We start from the raw sequence: 18,384 nt of genomic DNA, 5'->3' as shown, positions 1-18,384 counted from the left end.
CTCCTAAATACAGGGGTGCGCAGTTACACTCCTGGAGGCTCCACCCCCTCCCTGCAAGCTGCAGTTTCCATCTCTAATCAAACACACCTGAATCAGCTAAGCAAAGCCTTCAGGCCTTACTGCAAAATGGCAGCCAGCCGTGTCGCAGTTCAACTCAAAATCACGAGGTAGTTGTCATTTCACCAAAAACTATCAATGAGTCAAGTTAGCTGCTTCCATTATTTTAGACTGTACATTATTATTACATTCAAATTCATTTTTAAAGTGTTATTACTATGATTGTAAGCTAACAATGCGGGCATTGACTCAAAGTGTAAACGATTAAAGCACGATTACTTGGTAACCACTGTACGAAGGGCGGGGCCCAGGGATAGAAACAAGTCACCCCGCCTTAGCAATGAGACAACCGTCGTGGGAGAGATTGATGCATCCTGCCCGACTCGCCTTAGACCCCTCGGCCACGCTACCCTGTCGGGGCTCTCTTCGTGGGCCCCGTTCTGCCCATTTGTTTTACAGCAATAGAGCAAGCTTCGGCTGTGGACCTTCACTGAGGCTCTGAAGCCCGTCGAGTGCGGCCAAGGAAGAGAACGGGAGCATGCAGTGTCACTTCTCCAGTCTTTTTTGCTCAGGCATAGCAGCCACAAGAGCCTTCTAAAAGGCTGTCTTGGCAGCGGTGGGATTCGAACCCACGCCCCCGAAGAGACTGGAGCCTTAATCCAGCGCCTTAGACCGCTCGGCCACGCTACCATGCTAAAATGCCTTCCATGGGCCATTTTCCGCCTACATTTTTTGATTTCATTTTTATCATGTCTTGCTTCGCCACAAGTACATCCGTTGAAATTCCTACGTGCCTTTAAGGAGCTCCTCGACAGGTGGAAAGGCCTCCTAAATACAGGGGTGCGCAGTTACACTCCTGGAGGCTCCACCCCCTCCCTGCAAGCTGCAGTTTCCATCTCTAATCAAACACACCTGAATCAGCTAAGCAAAGCCTTCAGGCCTTACTGCAAAATGGCAGCCAGCTGTGTCGCAGTTCAACTCAAAATCACGAGGTAGTTGTCATTTCACCAAAAACTATCAATGAGTCAAGTTAGCTGCTTCCATTATTTTAGACTGTACATTATTATTACATTCAAATTCGTTTTTAAAGTGTTACTATGATTGTAAGCTAACAATGCGGGCATTGACTCAAAGTGTAAACGATTAAAGCACGATTACTTGGTAACCACTGTACGAAGGGTGGGGCCCAGGGATAGAAACGAGTCACCCCGCCTTAGCAATGAGACAACCGTCGTGGGAGAGATTGATGCATCCTGCCCGACTTGCGTGTCCCTGAAGGCCCTGGCTGTTGCCAAGGAAAGCGTTTTCTTCTATTCCCAGAACTTTTGCACCTTTTCGGAGCACGCTTAAGCTGTCTGGCCCTCTTTAAAAGCACAGCTGGCAGCAGTCGGATTCGAACCCACGCCCCCGAAGAGACTGGAGCCTAAATCCAGCGCCTTAGACCCCTCGGCCACGCTACCCTGTCGGGGCTCTCTTCGTGGGCCCTGTTCTGCCCATTTGTTTTACAGCAATAGAGCAAGCTTCGGCTGTGGACCTTCACTGAGGCTCTGAAGCCCGTCGAGTGCGGCCAAGGAAGAGAACGGGAGCATGCAGTGTCACTTCTCCAGTCTTTTTTGCTCAGGCATAGCAGCCACAAGAGCCTTCTAAAAGGCTGTCTTGGCAGCGGTGGGATTCGAACCCACGCCCCCGAAGAGACTGGAGCCTTAATCCAGCGCCTTAGACCGCTCGGCCACGCTACCATGCGAAAATGCCTTCCATGGGCCATTTTCTGCCGACATTTATTGATTTCATTTTTATCATGTCTCGCTTCGCCACAAGTACATCCGTTGAAATTCCTACGTGCCTTTAAGGAGCTCCTCGACAGATGGAAAGGCCTCCTAAATACAGGGGTGCGCAGTTACACTCCTGGAGGCTCCACCCCCTCCCTGCAAGCTGCAGTTTCCATCTCTAATCAAACACACCTGAATCAGCTAAGCAAAGCCTTCAGGCCTTACTGCAAAATGGCAGCCAGCCGTGTCGCAGTTCAACTCAAAATCACGAGGTAGTTGTCATTTCACCAAAAACTATCAATGAGTCAAGTTAGCTGCTTCCATTATTTTAGACTGTACATTATTATTACATTCAAATTCATTTTTAAAGTGTTATTACTATGATTGTAAGCTAACAATGCGGGCATTGACTCAAAGTGTAAACGATTAAAGCACGATTACTTGGTAACCACTGTACGAAGGGCGGGGCCCAGGGATAGAAACAAGTCACCCCGCCTTAGCAATGAGACAACCGTCGTGGGAGAGATTGATGCATCCTGCCCGACTCGCCTTAGACCCCTCGGCCACGCTACCCTGTCGGGGCTCTCTTCGTGGGCCCCGTTCTGCCCATTTGTTTTACAGCAATAGAGCAAGCTTCGGCTGTGGACCTTCACTGAGGCTCTGAAGCCCGTCGAGTGCGGCCAAGGAAGAGAACGGGAGCATGCAGTGTCACTTCTCCAGTCTTTTCGCTCAGGCATAGCAGCCACAAGAGCCTTCTAAAAGGCTGTCTTGGCAGCGGTGGGATTCGAACCCACGCCCCCGAAGAGACTGGAGCCTTAATCCAGCGCCTTAGACCGCTCGGCCACGCTACCATGCTAAAATGCCTTCCATGGGCCATTTTCCGCCTACATTTTTTGATTTCATTTTTATCATGTCTTGCTTCGCCACAAGTACATCCGTTGAAATTCCTACGTGCCTTTAAGGAGCTCCTCGACAGGTGGAAAGGCCTCCTAAATACAGGGGTGCGCAGTTACACTCCTGGAGGCTCCACCCCCTCCCTGCAAGCTGCAGTTTCCATCTCTAATCAAACACACCTGAATCAGCTAAGCAAAGCCTTCAGGCCTTACTGCAAAATGGCAGCCAGCTGTGTCGCAGTTCAACTCAAAATCACGAGGTAGTTGTCATTTCACCAAAAACTATCAATGAGTCAAGTTAGCTGCTTCCATTATTTTAGACTGTACATTATTATTACATTCAAATTCGTTTTTAAAGTGTTATTACTATGATTGTAAGCTAACAATGCGGGCATTGACTCAAAGTGTAAACGATTAAAGCACGATTACTTGGTAACCACTGTACGAAGGGTGGGGCCCAGGGATAGAAACGAGTCACCCCGCCTTAGCAATGAGACAACCGTCGTGGGAGAGATTGATGCATCCTGCCCGACTTGCGTGTCCCTGAAGGCCCTGGCTGTTGCCAAGGAAAACGTTTTCTTCTATTCCCAGAACTTTTGCACCTTTTCGGAGCACACTTAAGCTGTCTGGCCCTCTTTAAAAGCACAGCTGGCAGCGGTGGGATTCGAACCCACGCCCCCGAAGAGACTGGAGCCTAAATCCAGCGCCTTAGACCCCTCGGCCACGCTACCCTGTCGGGGCTCTCTTCGTGGGCCCCGTTCTGCCCATTTGTTTTACAGCAATAGAGCAAGCTTCGGCTGTGGACCTTCACTGAGGCTCTGAAGCCCGTCGAGTGCGGCCAAGGAAGAGACCGGGAGCAAGCAGTGTCACTTCTCCAGCCTTTTCGCTCAGGCATAGCCTACACAAGTGCCTTCTAAAAGGCTGTCTTGGCAGCGGTGGGATTCGAACCCACGCCCCCGAAGAGACTGGAGCCTTAATCCAGCGCCTTAGACCGCTCGGCCACGCTACCATGCGAAAATGCCTTCCATGGGCCATTTTCTGCCTACATTTATTGATTTCATTTTTATCATGTCTCGCTTCCCCACAAGTACATCCGTTGAAATTCCTACGTGCCTTTAAGGAGCTCCTCGACAGGTGGAAAGGCCTCCTAAATACAGGGGTGCGCAGTTACACTCCTGGAGGCTCCACCCCCTCCCTGCAAGCTGCAGTTTCCATCTCTAATCAAACACACCTGAATCAGCTAAGCAAAGCCTTCAGGCCTTACTGCAAAATGGCAGCCAGCCGTGTCGCAGTTCAACTCAAAATCACGAGGTAGTTGTCATTTCACCAAAAACTATCAATGAGTCAAGTTAGCTGCTTCCATTATTTTAGACTGTACATTATTATTACATTCAAATTCATTTTTAAAGTGTTATTACTATGATTGTAAGCTAACAATGCGGGCATTGACTCAAAGTGTAAACGATTAAAGCACGATTACTTGGTAACCACTGTACGAAGGGCGGGGCCCAGGGATAGAAACAAGTCACCCCGCCTTAGCAATGAGACAACCGTCGTGGGAGAGATTGATGCATCCTGCCCGACTCGCCTTAGACCCCTCGGCCACGCTACCCTGTCGGGGCTCTCTTCGTGGGCCCCGTTCTGCCCATTTGTTTTACAGCAATAGAGCAAGCTTCGGCTGTGGACCTTCACTGAGGCTCTGAAGCCCGTCGAGTGCGGCCAAGGAAGAGAACGGGAGCATGCAGTGTCACTTCTCCAGTCTTTTTTGCTCAGGCATAGCAGCCACAAGAGCCTTCTAAAAGGCTGTCTTGGCAGCGGTGGGATTCGAACCCACGCCCCCGAAGAGACTGGAGCCTTAATCCAGCGCCTTAGACCGCTCGGCCACGCTACCATGCTAAAATGCCTTCCATGGGCCATTTTCCGCCTACATTTTTTGATTTCATTTTTATCATGTCTTGCTTCGCCACAAGTACATCCGTTGAAATTCCTACGTGCCTTTAAGGAGCTCCTCGACAGGTGGAAAGGCCTCCTAAATACAGGGGTGCGCAGTTACACTCCTGGAGGCTCCACCCCCTCCCTGCAAGCTGCAGTTTCCATCTCTAATCAAACACACCTGAATCAGCTAAGCAAAGCCTTCAGGCCTTACTGCAAAATGGCAGCCAGCTGTGTCGCAGTTCAACTCAAAATCACGAGGTAGTTGTCATTTCACCAAAAACTATCAATGAGTCAAGTTAGCTGCTTCCATTATTTTAGACTGTACATTATTATTACATTCAAATTCGTTTTTAAAGTGTTACTATGATTGTAAGCTAACAATGCGGGCATTGACTCAAAGTGTAAACGATTAAAGCACGATTACTTGGTAACCACTGTACGAAGGGTGGGGCCCAGGGATAGAAACGAGTCACCCCGCCTTAGCAATGAGACAACCGTCGTGGGAGAGATTGATGCATCCTGCCCGACTTGCGTGTCCCTGAAGGCCCTGGCTGTTGCCAAGGAAAGCGTTTTCTTCTATTCCCAGAACTTTTGCACCTTTTCGGAGCACGCTTAAGCTGTCTGGCCCTCTTTAAAAGCACAGCTGGCAGCAGTCGGATTCGAACCCACGCCCCCGAAGAGACTGGAGCCTAAATCCAGCGCCTTAGACCCCTCGGCCACGCTACCCTGTCGGGGCTCTCTTCGTGGGCCCTGTTCTGCCCATTTGTTTTACAGCAATAGAGCAAGCTTCGGCTGTGGACCTTCACTGAGGCTCTGAAGCCCGTCGAGTGCGGCCAAGGAAGAGAACGGGAGCATGCAGTGTCACTTCTCCAGTCTTTTTTGCTCAGGCATAGCAGCCACAAGAGCCTTCTAAAAGGCTGTCTTGGCAGCGGTGGGATTCGAACCCACGCCCCCGAAGAGACTGGAGCCTTAATCCAGCGCCTTAGACCGCTCGGCCACGCTACCATGCGAAAATGCCTTCCATGGGCCATTTTCTGCCGACATTTATTGATTTCATTTTTATCATGTCTCGCTTCGCCACAAGTACATCCGTTGAAATTCCTACGTGCCTTTAAGGAGCTCCTCGACAGATGGAAAGGCCTCCTAAATACAGGGGTGCGCAGTTACACTCCTGGAGGCTCCACCCCCTCCCTGCAAGCTGCAGTTTCCATCTCTAATCAAACACACCTGAATCAGCTAAGCAAAGCCTTCAGGCCTTACTGCAAAATGGCAGCCAGCCGTGTCGCAGTTCAACTCAAAATCACGAGGTAGTTGTCATTTCACCAAAAACTATCAATGAGTCAAGTTAGCTGCTTCCATTATTTTAGACTGTACATTATTATTACATTCAAATTCATTTTTAAAGTGTTATTACTATGATTGTAAGCTAACAATGCGGGCATTGACTCAAAGTGTAAACGATTAAAGCACGATTACTTGGTAACCACTGTACGAAGGGCGGGGCCCAGGGATAGAAACAAGTCACCCCGCCTTAGCAATGAGACAACCGTCGTGGGAGAGATTGATGCATCCTGCCCGACTCGCCTTAGACCCCTCGGCCACGCTACCCTGTCGGGGCTCTCTTCGTGGGCCCCGTTCTGCCCATTTGTTTTACAGCAATAGAGCAAGCTTCGGCTGTGGACCTTCACTGAGGCTCTGAAGCCCGTCGAGTGCGGCCAAGGAAGAGAACGGGAGCATGCAGTGTCACTTCTCCAGTCTTTTTTGCTCAGGCATAGCAGCCACAAGAGCCTTCTAAAAGGCTGTCTTGGCAGCGGTGGGATTCGAACCCACGCCCCCGAAGAGACTGGAGCCTTAATCCAGCGCCTTAGACCGCTCGGCCACGCTACCATGCTAAAATGCCTTCCATGGGCCATTTTCCGCCTACATTTTTTGATTTCATTTTTATCATGTCTTGCTTCGCCACAAGTACATCCGTTGAAATTCCTACGTGCCTTTAAGGAGCTCCTCGACAGGTGGAAAGGCCTCCTAAATACAGGGGTGCGCAGTTACACTCCTGGAGGCTCCACCCCCTCCCTGCAAGCTGCAGTTTCCATCTCTAATCAAACACACCTGAATCAGCTAAGCAAAGCCTTCAGGCCTTACTGCAAAATGGCAGCCAGCTGTGTCGCAGTTCAACTCAAAATCACGAGGTAGTTGTCATTTCACCAAAAACTATCAATGAGTCAAGTTAGCTGCTTCCATTATTTTAGACTGTACATTATTATTACATTCAAATTCGTTTTTAAAGTGTTACTATGATTGTAAGCTAACAATGCGGGCATTGACTCAAAGTGTAAACGATTAAAGCACGATTACTTGGTAACCACTGTACGAAGGGTGGGGCCCAGGGATAGAAACGAGTCACCCCGCCTTAGCAATGAGACAACCGTCGTGGGAGAGATTGATGCATCCTGCCCGACTTGCGTGTCCCTGAAGGCCCTGGCTGTTGCCAAGGAAAGCGTTTTCTTCTATTCCCAGAACTTTTGCACCTTTTCGGAGCACGCTTAAGCTGTCTGGCCCTCTTTAAAAGCACAGCTGGCAGCAGTCGGATTCGAACCCACGCCCCCGAAGAGACTGGAGCCTAAATCCAGCGCCTTAGACCCCTCGGCCACGCTACCCTGTCGGGGCTCTCTTCGTGGGCCCTGTTCTGCCCATTTGTTTTACAGCAATAGAGCAAGCTTCGGCTGTGGACCTTCACTGAGGCTCTGAAGCCCGTCGAGTGCGGCCAAGGAAGAGAACGGGAGCATGCAGTGTCACTTCTCCAGTCTTTTTTGCTCAGGCATAGCAGCCACAAGAGCCTTCTAAAAGGCTGTCTTGGCAGCGGTGGGATTCGAACCCACGCCCCCGAAGAGACTGGAGCCTTAATCCAGCGCCTTAGACCGCTCGGCCACGCTACCATGCGAAAATGCCTTCCATGGGCCATTTTCTGCCGACATTTATTGATTTCATTTTTATCATGTCTCGCTTCGCCACAAGTACATCCGTTGAAATTCCTACGTGCCTTTAAGGAGCTCCTCGACAGATGGAAAGGCCTCCTAAATACAGGGGTGCGCAGTTACACTCCTGGAGGCTCCACCCCCTCCCTGCAAGCTGCAGTTTCCATCTCTAATCAAACACACCTGAATCAGCTAAGCAAAGCCTTCAGGCCTTACTGCAAAATGGCAGCCAGCCGTGTCGCAGTTCAACTCAAAATCACGAGGTAGTTGTCATTTCACCAAAAACTATCAATGAGTCAAGTTAGCTGCTTCCATTATTTTAGACTGTACATTATTATTACATTCAAATTCATTTTTAAAGTGTTATTACTATGATTGTAAGCTAACAATGCGGGCATTGACTCAAAGTGTAAACGATTAAAGCACGATTACTTGGTAACCACTGTACGAAGGGCGGGGCCCAGGGATAGAAACGAGTTACCCCGCCTTAGCAATGAGACAACCGTCGTGGGAGAGATTGATGCATCCTGCCCGACTCGCCTTAGACCCCTCGGCCACGCTACCCTGTCGGGGCTCTCTTCGTGGGCCCCGTTCTGCCCATTTGTTTTACAGCAATAGAGCAAGCTTCGGCTGTGGACCTTCACTGAGGCTCTGAAGCCCGTCGAGTGCGGCCAAGGAAGAGAACGGGAGCATGCAGTGTCACTTCTCCAGTCTTTTTTGCTCAGGCATAGCAGCCACAAGAGCCTTCTAAAAGGCTGTCTTGGCAGCGGTGGGATTCGAACCCACGCCCCCGAAGAGACTGGAGCCTTAATCCAGCGCCTTAGACCGCTCGGCCACGCTACCATGCTAAAATGCCTTCCATGGGCCATTTTCCGCCTACATTTTTTGATTTCATTTTTATCATGTCTTGCTTCGCCACAAGTACATCCGTTGAAATTCCTACGTGCCTTTAAGGAGCTCCTCGACAGGTGGAAAGGCCTCCTAAATACAGGGGTGCGCAGTTACACTCCTGGAGGCTCCACCCCCTCCCTGCAAGCTGCAGTTTCCATCTCTAATCAAACACACCTGAATCAGCTAAGCAAAGCCTTCAGGCCTTACTGCAAAATGGCAGCCAGCTGTGTCGCAGTTCAACTCAAAATCACGAGGTAGTTGTCATTTCACCAAAAACTATCAATGAGTCAAGTTAGCTGCTTCCATTATTTTAGACTGTACATTATTATTACATTCAAATTCGTTTTTAAAGTGTTACTATGATTGTAAGCTAACAATGCGGGCATTGACTCAAAGTGTAAACGATTAAAGCACGATTACTTGGTAACCACTGTACGAAGGGTGGGGCCCAGGGATAGGAACGAGTCACCCCGCCTTAGTAATGAGACAACCGTCGTGGGAGAGATTGATGCATCCTGCCCGACTTGCGTGTCCCTGAAGGCCCTGGCTGTTGCCAAGGAAAACGTTTTCTTCTATTCCCAGAACTTTTGCACCTTTTCGGAGCACGCTTAAGCTGTCTGGCCCTCTTTAAAAGCACAGCTTGCAGCGGTTGGATTCGAACCCACGCCCCCGAAGAGACTGGAGCCTAAATCCAGCACCTTAGACCCCTCGGCCACGCTACCCTGTCGGGGCTCTCTTCGTGGGCCCCGTTCTGCCCATTTGTTTTACAGCAATAGAGCAAGCTTCGGCTGTGGACCTTCACTGAGGCTCTGAAGCCCGTCGAGTGCGGCCAAGGAAGAGAACGGGAGCATGCAGTGTCACTTCTCCAGTCTTTTTTGCTCAGTCTTAGCAGCCACAAGAGCCTTCTAAAAGGCTGTCGTGGCAGCGGTGGGATTCGAACCCACGCCCCCGAAGAGACTGGAGCCTTAATCCAGCGCCTTAGACCGCTCGGCCACGCTACCATGCGAAAATGCCTTCCATGGGCCATTTTCTGCCGACATTTATTGATTTCATTTTTACCATGTCTTGCTTTGCCACAAGTACATCCGTTGAAATTCCTACGTGCCTTTAAGGAGCTCCTCGACAGATGGAAAGGCCTCCTAAATACAGGGGTGCGCAGTTACACTCCTGGAGGCTCCACCCCCTCCCTGCAAGCTGCAGTTTCCATCTCTAATCAAACACACCTGAATCAGCTAAGCAAAGCCTTCAGGCCTTACTGCAAAATGGCAGCCAGCCGTGTCGCAGTTCAACTCAAAATCACGAGGTAGTTGTCATTTCACCAAAAACTATCAATGAGTCAAGTTAGCTGCTTCCATTATTTTAGACTGTACATTATTATTACATTCAAATTCATTTTTAAAGTGTTATTACTATGATTGTAAGCTAACAATGCGGGCATTGACTCAAAGTGTAAACGATTAAAGCACGATTACTTGGTAACACATGTACGAAGGGCGGGGCCCAGGGATAGAAACGAGTCACCCCGCCTTAGCAATGAGACAACCGTCGTGGGAGAGATTGATGCATCCTGCCCGACTTGCGTGTCCCTGAAGGCCCTGGCTGTTGCCAAGGAAAGCGTTTTCTTCTATTCCCAGAACTTTTGCACCTTTTCGGAGCACGCTTAAGCTGTCTGGCCCTCTTTAAAAGCACAGCTTGCAGCGGTTGGATTCGAACCCACGCCCCCGAAGAGACTGGAGCCTTAATCCAGCGCCTTAGACCGCTCGGCCACGCTACCATGCTAAAATGCCTTCCATGGGCCATTTTCCGCCTACATTTTTTGATTTCATTTTTATCATGTCTTGCTTCGCCACAAGTACATCCGTTGAAATTCCTACGTGCCTTTAAGGAGCTCCTCGACAGGTGGAAAGGCCTCCTAAATACAGGGGTGCGCAGTTACACTCCTGGAGGCTCCACCCCCTCCCTGCAAGCTGCAGTTTCCATCTCTAATCAAACACACCTGAATCAGCTAAGCAAAGCCTTCAGGCCTTACTGCAAAATGGCAGCCAGCTGTGTCGCAGTTCAACTCAAAATCACGAGGTAGTTGTCATTTCACCAAAAACTATCAATGAGTCAAGTTAGCTGCTTCCATTATTTTAGACTGTACATTATTATTACATTCAAATTCGTTTTTAAAGTGTTATTACTATGATTGTAAGCTAACAATGCGGGCATTGACTCAAAGTGTAAACGATTAAAGCACGATTACTTGGTAACCACTGTACGAAGGGTGGGGCCCAGGGATAGAAACGAGTCACCCCGCCTTAGCAATGAGACAACCGTCGTGGGAGAGATTGATGCATCCTGCCCGACTTGCGTGTCCCTGAAGGCCCTGGCTGTTGCCAAGGAAAGCGTTTTCTTCTATTCCCAGAACTTTTGCACCTTTTCGGAGCACGCTTAAGCTGTCTGGCCCTCTTTAAAAGCACAGCTGGCAGCAGTCGGATTCGAACCCACGCCCCCGAAGAGACTGGAGCCTAAATCCAGCGCCTTAGACCCCTCGGCCACGCTACCCTGTCGGGGCTCTCTTCGTGGGCCCTGTTCTGCCCATTTGTTTTACAGCAATAGAGCAAGCTTCGGCTGTGGACCTTCACTGAGGCTCTGAAGCCCGTCGAGTGCGGCCAAGGAAGAGAACGGGAGCATGCAGTGTCACTTCTCCAGTCTTTTTTGCTCAGGCATAGCAGCCACAAGAGCCTTCTAAAAGGCTGTCTTGGCAGCGGTGGGATTCGAACCCACGCCCCCGAAGAGACTGGAGCCTTAATCCAGCGCCTTAGACCGCTCGGCCACGCTACCATGCGAAAATGCCTTCCATGGGCCATTTTCTGCCGACATTTATTGATTTCATTTTTATCATGTCTCGCTTCGCCACAAGTACATCCGTTGAAATTCCTACGTGCCTTTAAGGAGCTCCTCGACAGATGGAAAGGCCTCCTAAATACAGGGGTGCGCAGTTACACTCCTGGAGGCTCCACCCCCTCCCTGCAAGCTGCAGTTTCCATCTCTAATCAAACACACCTGAATCAGCTAAGCAAAGCCTTCAGGCCTTACTGCAAAATGGCAGCCAGCCGTGTCGCAGTTCAACTCAAAATCACGAGGTAGTTGTCATTTCACCAAAAACTATCAATGAGTCAAGTTAGCTGCTTCCATTATTTTAGACTGTACATTATTATTACATTCAAATTCATTTTTAAAGTGTTATTACTATGATTGTAAGCTAACAATGCGGGCATTGACTCAAAGTGTAAACGATTAAAGCACGATTACTTGGTAACCACTGTACGAAGGGCGGGGCCCAGGGATAGAAACAAGTCACCCCGCCTTAGCAATGAGACAACCGTCGTGGGAGAGATTGATGCATCCTGCCCGACTTGCGTGTCCCTGAAGGCCCTGGCTGTTGCCAAGGAAAACGTTTTCTTCTATTCCCAGAACTTTTGCACCTTTTCGGAGCACGCTTAAGCTGTCTGGCCCTCTTTAAAAGCACAGCTTGCAGCGGTTGGATTCGAACCCACGCCCCCGAAGAGACTGGAGCCTAAATCCAGCACCTTAGACCCCTCGGCCACGCTACCCTGTCGGGGCTCTCTTCGTGGGCCCCGTTCTGCCCATTTGTTTTACAGCAATAGAGCAAGCTTCGGCTGTGGACCTTCACTGAGGCTCTGAAGCCCGTCGAGTGCGGCCAAGGAAGAGAACGGGAGCATGCAGTGTCACTTCTCCAGTCTTTTTTGCTCAGGCATAGCAGCCACAAGAGCCTTCTAAAAGGCTGTCTTGGCAGCGGTGGGATTCGAACCCACGCCCCCGAAGAGACTGGAGCCTTAATCCAGCGCCTTAGACCGCTCGGCCACGCTACCATGCTAAAATGCCTTCCATGGGCCATTTTCCGCCTACATTTTTTGATTTCATTTTTATCATGTCTTGCTTCGCCACAAGTACATCCGTTGAAATTCCTACGTGCCTTTAAGGAGCTCCTCGACAGGTGGAAAGGCCTCCTAAATACAGGGGTGCGCAGTTACACTCCTGGAGGCTCCACCCCCTCCCTGCAAGCTGCAGTTTCCATCTCTAATCAAACACACCTGAATCAGCTAAGCAAAGCCTTCAGGCCTTACTGCAAAATGGCAGCCAGCTGTGTCGCAGTTCAACTCAAAATCACGAGGTAGTTGTCATTTCACCAAAAACTATCAATGAGTCAAGTTAGCTGCTTCCATTATTTTAGACTGTACATTATTATTACATTCAAATTCGTTTTTAAAGTGTTACTATGATTGTAAGCTAACAATGCGGGCATTGACTCAAAGTGTAAACGATTAAAGCACGATTACTTGGTAACCACTGTACGAAGGGTGGGGCCCAGGGATAGAAACGAGTCACCCCGCCTTAGCAATGAGACAACCGTCGTGGGAGAGATTGATGCATCCTGCCCGACTTGCGTGTCCCTGAAGGCCCTGGCTGTTGCCAAGGAAAGCGTTTTCTTCTATTCCCAGAACTTTTGCACCTTTTCGGAGCACGCTTAAGCTGTCTGGCCCTCTTTAAAAGCACAGCTGGCAGCAGTCGGATTCGAACCCACGCCCCCGAAGAGACTGGAGCCTAAATCCAGCGCCTTAGACCCCTCGGCCACGCTACCCTGTCGGGGCTCTCTTCGTGGGCCCCGTTCTGCCCATTTGTTTTACAGCAATAGAGCAAGCTTCGGCTGTGGACCTTCACTGAGGCTCTGAAGCCCGTCGAGTGCGGCCAAGGAAGAGAACGGGAGCATGCAGTGTCACTTCTCCAGTCTTTTTTGCTCAGGCATAGCAGCCACAAGAGCCTTCTAAAAGGCTGTCTTGGCAGCGGTGGGATTCGAACCCACGCCCCCGAAGAGACTGGAGCCTTAATCCAGCGCCTTAGACCGCTCGGCCACGCTACCATGCGAAAATGCCTTCCATGGGCCATTTTCTGCCGACATTTATTGATTTCATTTTTATCATGTCTCGCTTCGCCACAAGTACATCCGTTGAAATTCCTACGTGCCTTTAAGGAGCTCCTCGACAGATGGAAAGGCCTCCTAAATACAGGGGTGCGCAGTTACACTCCTGGAGGCTCCACCCCCTCCCTGCAAGCTGCAGTTTCCATCTCTAATCAAACACACCTGAATCAGCTAAGCAAAGCCTTCAGGCCTTACTGCAAAATGGCAGCCAGCCGTGTCGCAGTTCAACTCAAAATCACGAGGTAGTTGTCATTTCACCAAAAACTATCAATGAGTCAAGTTAGCTGCTTCCATTATTTTAGACTGTACATTATTATTACATTCAAATTCATTTTTAAAGTGTTATTACTATGATTGTAAGCTAACAATGCGGGCATTGACTCAAAGTGTAAACGATTAAAGCACGATTACTTGGTAACCACTGTACGAAGGGCGGGGCCCAGGGATAGAAACAAGTCACCCCGCCTTAGCAATGAGACAACCGTCGTGGGAGAGATTGATGCATCCTGCCCGACTCGCCTTAGACCCCTCGGCCACGCTACCCTGTCGGGGCTCTCTTCGTGGGCCCCGTTCTGCCCATTTGTTTTACAGCAATAGAGCAAGCTTCGGCTGTGGACCTTCACTGAGGCTCTGAAGCCCGTCGAGTGCGGCCAAGGAAGAGAACGGGAGCATGCAGTGTCACTTCTCCAGTCTTTTTTGCTCAGGCATAGCAGCCACAAGAGCCTTCTAAAAGGCTGTCTTGGCAGCGGTGGGATTCGAACCCACGCCCCCGAAGAGACTGGAGCCTTAATCCAGCGCCTTAGACCGCTCGGCCACGCTACCATGCGAAAATGCCTTCCATGGGCCATTTTCTGCCGACATTTATTGATTTCATTTTTATCATGTCTTGCTTCGCCACAAGTACATCCGTTGAAATTCCTACGTGCCTTTAAGGAGCTCCTCGACAGGTGGAAAGGCCTCCTAAATACAGGGGTGCGCAGTTACACTCCTGGAGGCTCCACCCCCTCCCTGCAAGCTGCAGTTTCCATCTCTAATCAAACACACCTGAATCAGCTAAGCAAAGCCTTCAGGCCTTACTGCAAAATGGCAGCCAGCTGTGTCGCAGTTCAACTCAAAATCACGAGGTAGTTGTCATTTCACCAAAAACTATCAATGAGTCAAGTTAGCTGCTTCCATTATTTTAGACTGTACATTATTATTACATTCAAATTCGTTTTTAAAGTGTTACTATGATTGTAAGCTAACAATGCGGGCATTGACTCAAAGTGTAAACGATTAAAGCACGATTACTTGGTAACCACTGTACGAAGGGTGGGGCCCAGGGATAGAAACGAGTCACCCCGCCTTAGCAATGAGACAACCGTCGTGGGAGAGATTGATGCATCCTGCCCGACTTGCGTGTCCCTGAAGGCCCTGGCTGTTGCCAAGGAAAGCGTTTTCTTCTATTCCCAGAACTTTTGCACCTTTTCGGAGCACGCTTAAGCTGTCTGGCCCTCTTTAAAAGCACAGCTGGCAGCAGTCGGATTCGAACCCACGCCCCCGAAGAGACTGGAGCCTAAATCCAGCGCCTTAGACCCCTCGGCCACGCTACCCTGTCGGGGCTCTCTTCGTGGGCCCTGTTCTGCCCATTTGTTTTACAGCAATAGAGCAAGCTTCGGCTGTGGACCTTCACTGAGGCTCTGAAGCCCGTCGAGTGCGGCCAAGGAAGAGAACGGGAGCATGCAGTGTCACTTCTCCAGTCTTTTTTGCTCAGGCATAGCAGCCACAAGAGCCTTCTAAAAGGCTGTCTTGGCAGCGGTGGGATTCGAACCCACGCCCCCGAAGAGACTGGAGCCTTAATCCAGCGCCTTAGACCGCTCGGCCACGCTACCATGCGAAAATGCCTTCCATGGGCCATTTTCTGCCGACATTTATTGATTTCATTTTTATCATGTCTCGCTTCGCCACAAGTACATCCGTTGAAATTCCTACGTGCCTTTAAGGAGCTCCTCGACAGATGGAAAGGCCTCCTAAATACAGGGGTGCGCAGTTACACTCCTGGAGGCTCCACCCCCTCCCTGCAAGCTGCAGTTTCCATCTCTAATCAAACACACCTGAATCAGCTAAGCAAAGCCTTCAGGCCTTACTGCAAAATGGCAGCCAGCCGTGTCGCAGTTCAACTCAAAATCACGAGGTAGTTGTCATTTCACCAAAAACTATCAATGAGTCAAGTTAGCTGCTTCCATTATTTTAGACTGTACATTATTATTACATTCAAATTCATTTTTAAAGTGTTATTACTATGATTGTAAGCTAACAATGCGGGCATTGACTCAAAGTGTAAACGATTAAAGCACGATTACTTGGTAACCACTGTACGAAGGGCGGGGCCCAGGGATAGAAACGAGTTACCCCGCCTTAGCAATGAGACAACCGTCGTGGGAGAGATTGATGCATCCTGCCCGACTCGCCTTAGACCCCTCGGCCACGCTACCCTGTCGGGGCTCTCTTCGTGGGCCCCGTTCTGCCCATTTGTTTTACAGCAATAGAGCAAGCTTCGGCTGTGGACCTTCACTGAGGCTCTGAAGCCCGTCGAGTGCGGCCAAGGAAGAGAACGGGAGCATGCAGTGTCACTTCTCCAGTCTTTTTTGCTCAGGCATAGCAGCCACAAGAGCCTTCTAAAAGGCTGTCTTGGCAGCGGTGGGATTCGAACCCACGCCCCCGAAGAGACTGGAGCCTTAATCCAGCGCCTTAGACCGCTCGGCCACGCTACCATGCTAAAATGCCTTCCATGGGCCATTTTCCGCCTACATTTTTTGATTTCATTTTTATCATGTCTTGCTTCGCCACAAGTACATCCGTTGAAATTCCTACGTGCCTTTAAGGAGCTCCTCGACAGGTGGAAAGGCCTCCTAAATACAGGGGTGCGCAGTTACACTCCTGGAGGCTCCACCCCCTCCCTGCAAGCTGCAGTTTCCATCTCTAATCAAACACACCTGAATCAGCTAAGCAAAGCCTTCAGGCCTTACTGCAAAATGGCAGCCAGCTGTGTCGCAGTTCAACTCAAAATCACGAGGTAGTTGTCATTTCACCAAAAACTATCAATGAGTCAAGTTAGCTGCTTCCATTATTTTAGACTGTACATTATTATTACATTCAAATTCGTTTTTAAAGTGTTACTATGATTGTAAGCTAACAATGCGGGCATTGACTCAAAGTGTAAACGATTAAAGCACGATTACTTGGTAACCACTGTACGAAGGGTGGGGCCCAGGGATAGGAACGAGTCACCCCGCCTTCGCAATGAGACAACCGTCGTGGGAGAGATTGATGCATCCTGCCCGACTTGCGTGTCCCTGAAGGCCCTGGCTGTTGCCAAGGAAAACGTTTTCTTCTATTCCCAGAACTTTTGCACCTTTTCGGAGCACGCTTAAGCTGTCTGGCCCTCTTTAAAAGCACAGCTTGCAGCGGTTGGATTCGAACCCACGCCCCCGAAGAGACTGGAGCCTAAATCCAGCACCTTAGACCCCTCGGCCACGCTACCCTGTCGGGGCTCTCTTCGTGGGCCCCGTTCTGCCCATTTGTTTTACAGCAATAGAGCAAGCTTCGGCTGTGGACCTTCACTGAGGCTCTGAAGCCCGTCGAGTGCGGCCAAGGAAGAGAACGGGAGCATGCAGTGTCACTTCTCCAGTCTTTTTTGTTCAGGCTTAGCAGCCAAAAGAGCCTTGTAAAAGGCTGTCTTGGCAGCGGTGGGATTCGAACCCACGCCCCCGAAGAGACTGGAGCCTTAATCCAGCGCCTTAGACCGCTCGGCCACGCTACCGTGCAGGAATGTCTTCCATGGGCCATTTTCTGCCTACATTTATTGATTTCATTTTTACCATGTCTTGCTTTGCCACAAGTACATCCGTTGAAATTAGATTAATTGGTAACCCACGTACGAAGGGCGGGGCCCAGGGGTAGGAACGAGTCACCCCACCTTAGTAATCAGACAACCGTCGTGGGAGAGATTGATGCATCCTGCCCGACTTGCGTGTCCCTGAAGGCCCTGGCTGTTGCCAAGGAAAGCGTTTTCTTCTATTCCCAGAACTTTTGCACCTTTTCGGAGCACGCTTAAGCTGTCTGGCCCTCTTTAAAAGCACAGCTGGCAGCGGTGGGATTCGAACCCACGCCCCCGAAGAGGAACTCCTACGTGCCTTTAAGCAGCTCCTCGACAGGTGTAAAGGCCTCCTAAATACAGGGGTGCGCAGTTACACTCCTGGAGGCTCCACCCCCTCCCTGCAAGCTGCAGTTTCCATCTCTAATCAAACACACCTGAATCAGCTAAGCAAAGCCTTCAGGCCTTACTGCAAAATGGCAGCCAGCTGTGTCGCAGTTCAACTCAAAATCACGAGGTAGTTGTCATTTCACCAAAAACTATCAATGAGTCAAGTTAGCTGCTTCCATTATTTTAGACTGTACATTATTATTACATTCAAATTCGTTTTTAAAGTGTTACTATGATTGTAAGCTAACAATGCGGGCATTGACTCAAAGTGTAAACGATTAAAGCACGATTACTTGGTAACCACTGTACGAAGGGTGGGGCCCAGGGATAGAAACGAGTCACCCCGCCTTAGCAATGAGACAACCGTCGTGGGAGAGATTGATGCATCCTGCCCGACTTGCGTGTCCCTGAAGGCCCTGGCTGTTGCCAAGGAAAGCGTTTTCTTCTATTCCCAGAACTTTTGCACCTTTTCGGAGCACGCTTAAGCTGTCTGGCCCTCTTTAAAAGCACAGCTGGCAGCAGTCGGATTCGAACCCACGCCCCCGAAGAGACTGGAGCCTAAATCCAGCGCCTTAGACCCCTCGGCCACGCTACCCTGTCGGGGCTCTCTTCGTGGGCCCTGTTCTGCCCA

General features: G+C 50.0%; 19 non-coding genes across 19 annotated transcripts; all 19 read right to left on the bottom strand.

Moving 5' to 3' along the window:
• Window positions 1–665: 665 nt before the first annotated feature.
• Window positions 666–747, bottom strand: trnal-aag (transfer RNA leucine (anticodon AAG)). Its single transcript has one exon. It is a non-coding gene; the product is annotated as a tRNA-Leu (tRNA).
• Window positions 748–1,714: 967 nt separating this feature from the next.
• Window positions 1,715–1,796, bottom strand: trnal-aag (transfer RNA leucine (anticodon AAG)). The gene has a single exon. It is a non-coding gene; the product is annotated as a tRNA-Leu (tRNA).
• A 799-nt stretch (window positions 1,797–2,595) lies between these two features.
• Window positions 2,596–2,677, bottom strand: trnal-aag (transfer RNA leucine (anticodon AAG)). The gene has a single exon. It is a non-coding gene; the product is annotated as a tRNA-Leu (tRNA).
• A 691-nt stretch (window positions 2,678–3,368) lies between these two features.
• trnal-uag (transfer RNA leucine (anticodon UAG)) lies at window positions 3,369–3,450 on the bottom strand. Its single transcript has one exon. It is a non-coding gene; the product is annotated as a tRNA-Leu (tRNA).
• Window positions 3,451–3,646: 196 nt separating this feature from the next.
• Window positions 3,647–3,728, bottom strand: trnal-aag (transfer RNA leucine (anticodon AAG)). Its single transcript has one exon. It is a non-coding gene; the product is annotated as a tRNA-Leu (tRNA).
• An 800-nt stretch (window positions 3,729–4,528) lies between these two features.
• On the bottom strand, window positions 4,529–4,610 carry trnal-aag (transfer RNA leucine (anticodon AAG)). The gene has a single exon. It is a non-coding gene; the product is annotated as a tRNA-Leu (tRNA).
• A 967-nt stretch (window positions 4,611–5,577) lies between these two features.
• Window positions 5,578–5,659, bottom strand: trnal-aag (transfer RNA leucine (anticodon AAG)). The gene has a single exon. It is a non-coding gene; the product is annotated as a tRNA-Leu (tRNA).
• An 800-nt stretch (window positions 5,660–6,459) lies between these two features.
• On the bottom strand, window positions 6,460–6,541 carry trnal-aag (transfer RNA leucine (anticodon AAG)). Its single transcript has one exon. It is a non-coding gene; the product is annotated as a tRNA-Leu (tRNA).
• A 967-nt stretch (window positions 6,542–7,508) lies between these two features.
• Window positions 7,509–7,590, bottom strand: trnal-aag (transfer RNA leucine (anticodon AAG)). The gene has a single exon. It is a non-coding gene; the product is annotated as a tRNA-Leu (tRNA).
• An 800-nt stretch (window positions 7,591–8,390) lies between these two features.
• Window positions 8,391–8,472, bottom strand: trnal-aag (transfer RNA leucine (anticodon AAG)). Its single transcript has one exon. It is a non-coding gene; the product is annotated as a tRNA-Leu (tRNA).
• Window positions 8,473–9,439: 967 nt separating this feature from the next.
• On the bottom strand, window positions 9,440–9,521 carry trnal-aag (transfer RNA leucine (anticodon AAG)). Its single transcript has one exon. It is a non-coding gene; the product is annotated as a tRNA-Leu (tRNA).
• Window positions 9,522–10,212: 691 nt separating this feature from the next.
• On the bottom strand, window positions 10,213–10,294 carry trnal-aag (transfer RNA leucine (anticodon AAG)). The gene has a single exon. It is a non-coding gene; the product is annotated as a tRNA-Leu (tRNA).
• Window positions 10,295–11,264: 970 nt separating this feature from the next.
• On the bottom strand, window positions 11,265–11,346 carry trnal-aag (transfer RNA leucine (anticodon AAG)). The gene has a single exon. It is a non-coding gene; the product is annotated as a tRNA-Leu (tRNA).
• A 970-nt stretch (window positions 11,347–12,316) lies between these two features.
• Window positions 12,317–12,398, bottom strand: trnal-aag (transfer RNA leucine (anticodon AAG)). Its single transcript has one exon. It is a non-coding gene; the product is annotated as a tRNA-Leu (tRNA).
• A 967-nt stretch (window positions 12,399–13,365) lies between these two features.
• On the bottom strand, window positions 13,366–13,447 carry trnal-aag (transfer RNA leucine (anticodon AAG)). The gene has a single exon. It is a non-coding gene; the product is annotated as a tRNA-Leu (tRNA).
• Window positions 13,448–14,247: 800 nt separating this feature from the next.
• On the bottom strand, window positions 14,248–14,329 carry trnal-aag (transfer RNA leucine (anticodon AAG)). The gene has a single exon. It is a non-coding gene; the product is annotated as a tRNA-Leu (tRNA).
• Window positions 14,330–15,296: 967 nt separating this feature from the next.
• trnal-aag (transfer RNA leucine (anticodon AAG)) lies at window positions 15,297–15,378 on the bottom strand. The gene has a single exon. It is a non-coding gene; the product is annotated as a tRNA-Leu (tRNA).
• An 800-nt stretch (window positions 15,379–16,178) lies between these two features.
• Window positions 16,179–16,260, bottom strand: trnal-aag (transfer RNA leucine (anticodon AAG)). The gene has a single exon. It is a non-coding gene; the product is annotated as a tRNA-Leu (tRNA).
• A 967-nt stretch (window positions 16,261–17,227) lies between these two features.
• Window positions 17,228–17,309, bottom strand: trnal-aag (transfer RNA leucine (anticodon AAG)). The gene has a single exon. It is a non-coding gene; the product is annotated as a tRNA-Leu (tRNA).
• Window positions 17,310–18,384: the final 1,075 nt, after the last annotated feature.

The sequence above is a fragment of the Chanodichthys erythropterus genome, chromosome 19, assembly GCF_024489055.1.
Source record: "Chanodichthys erythropterus isolate Z2021 chromosome 19, ASM2448905v1, whole genome shotgun sequence".
NCBI lineage: Eukaryota > Metazoa > Chordata > Actinopteri > Cypriniformes > Xenocyprididae > Chanodichthys > Chanodichthys erythropterus.
The sequence above is the reverse complement of the archived record's forward strand: the minus strand, read 5'-3'. Positions and strand labels throughout refer to the sequence as shown.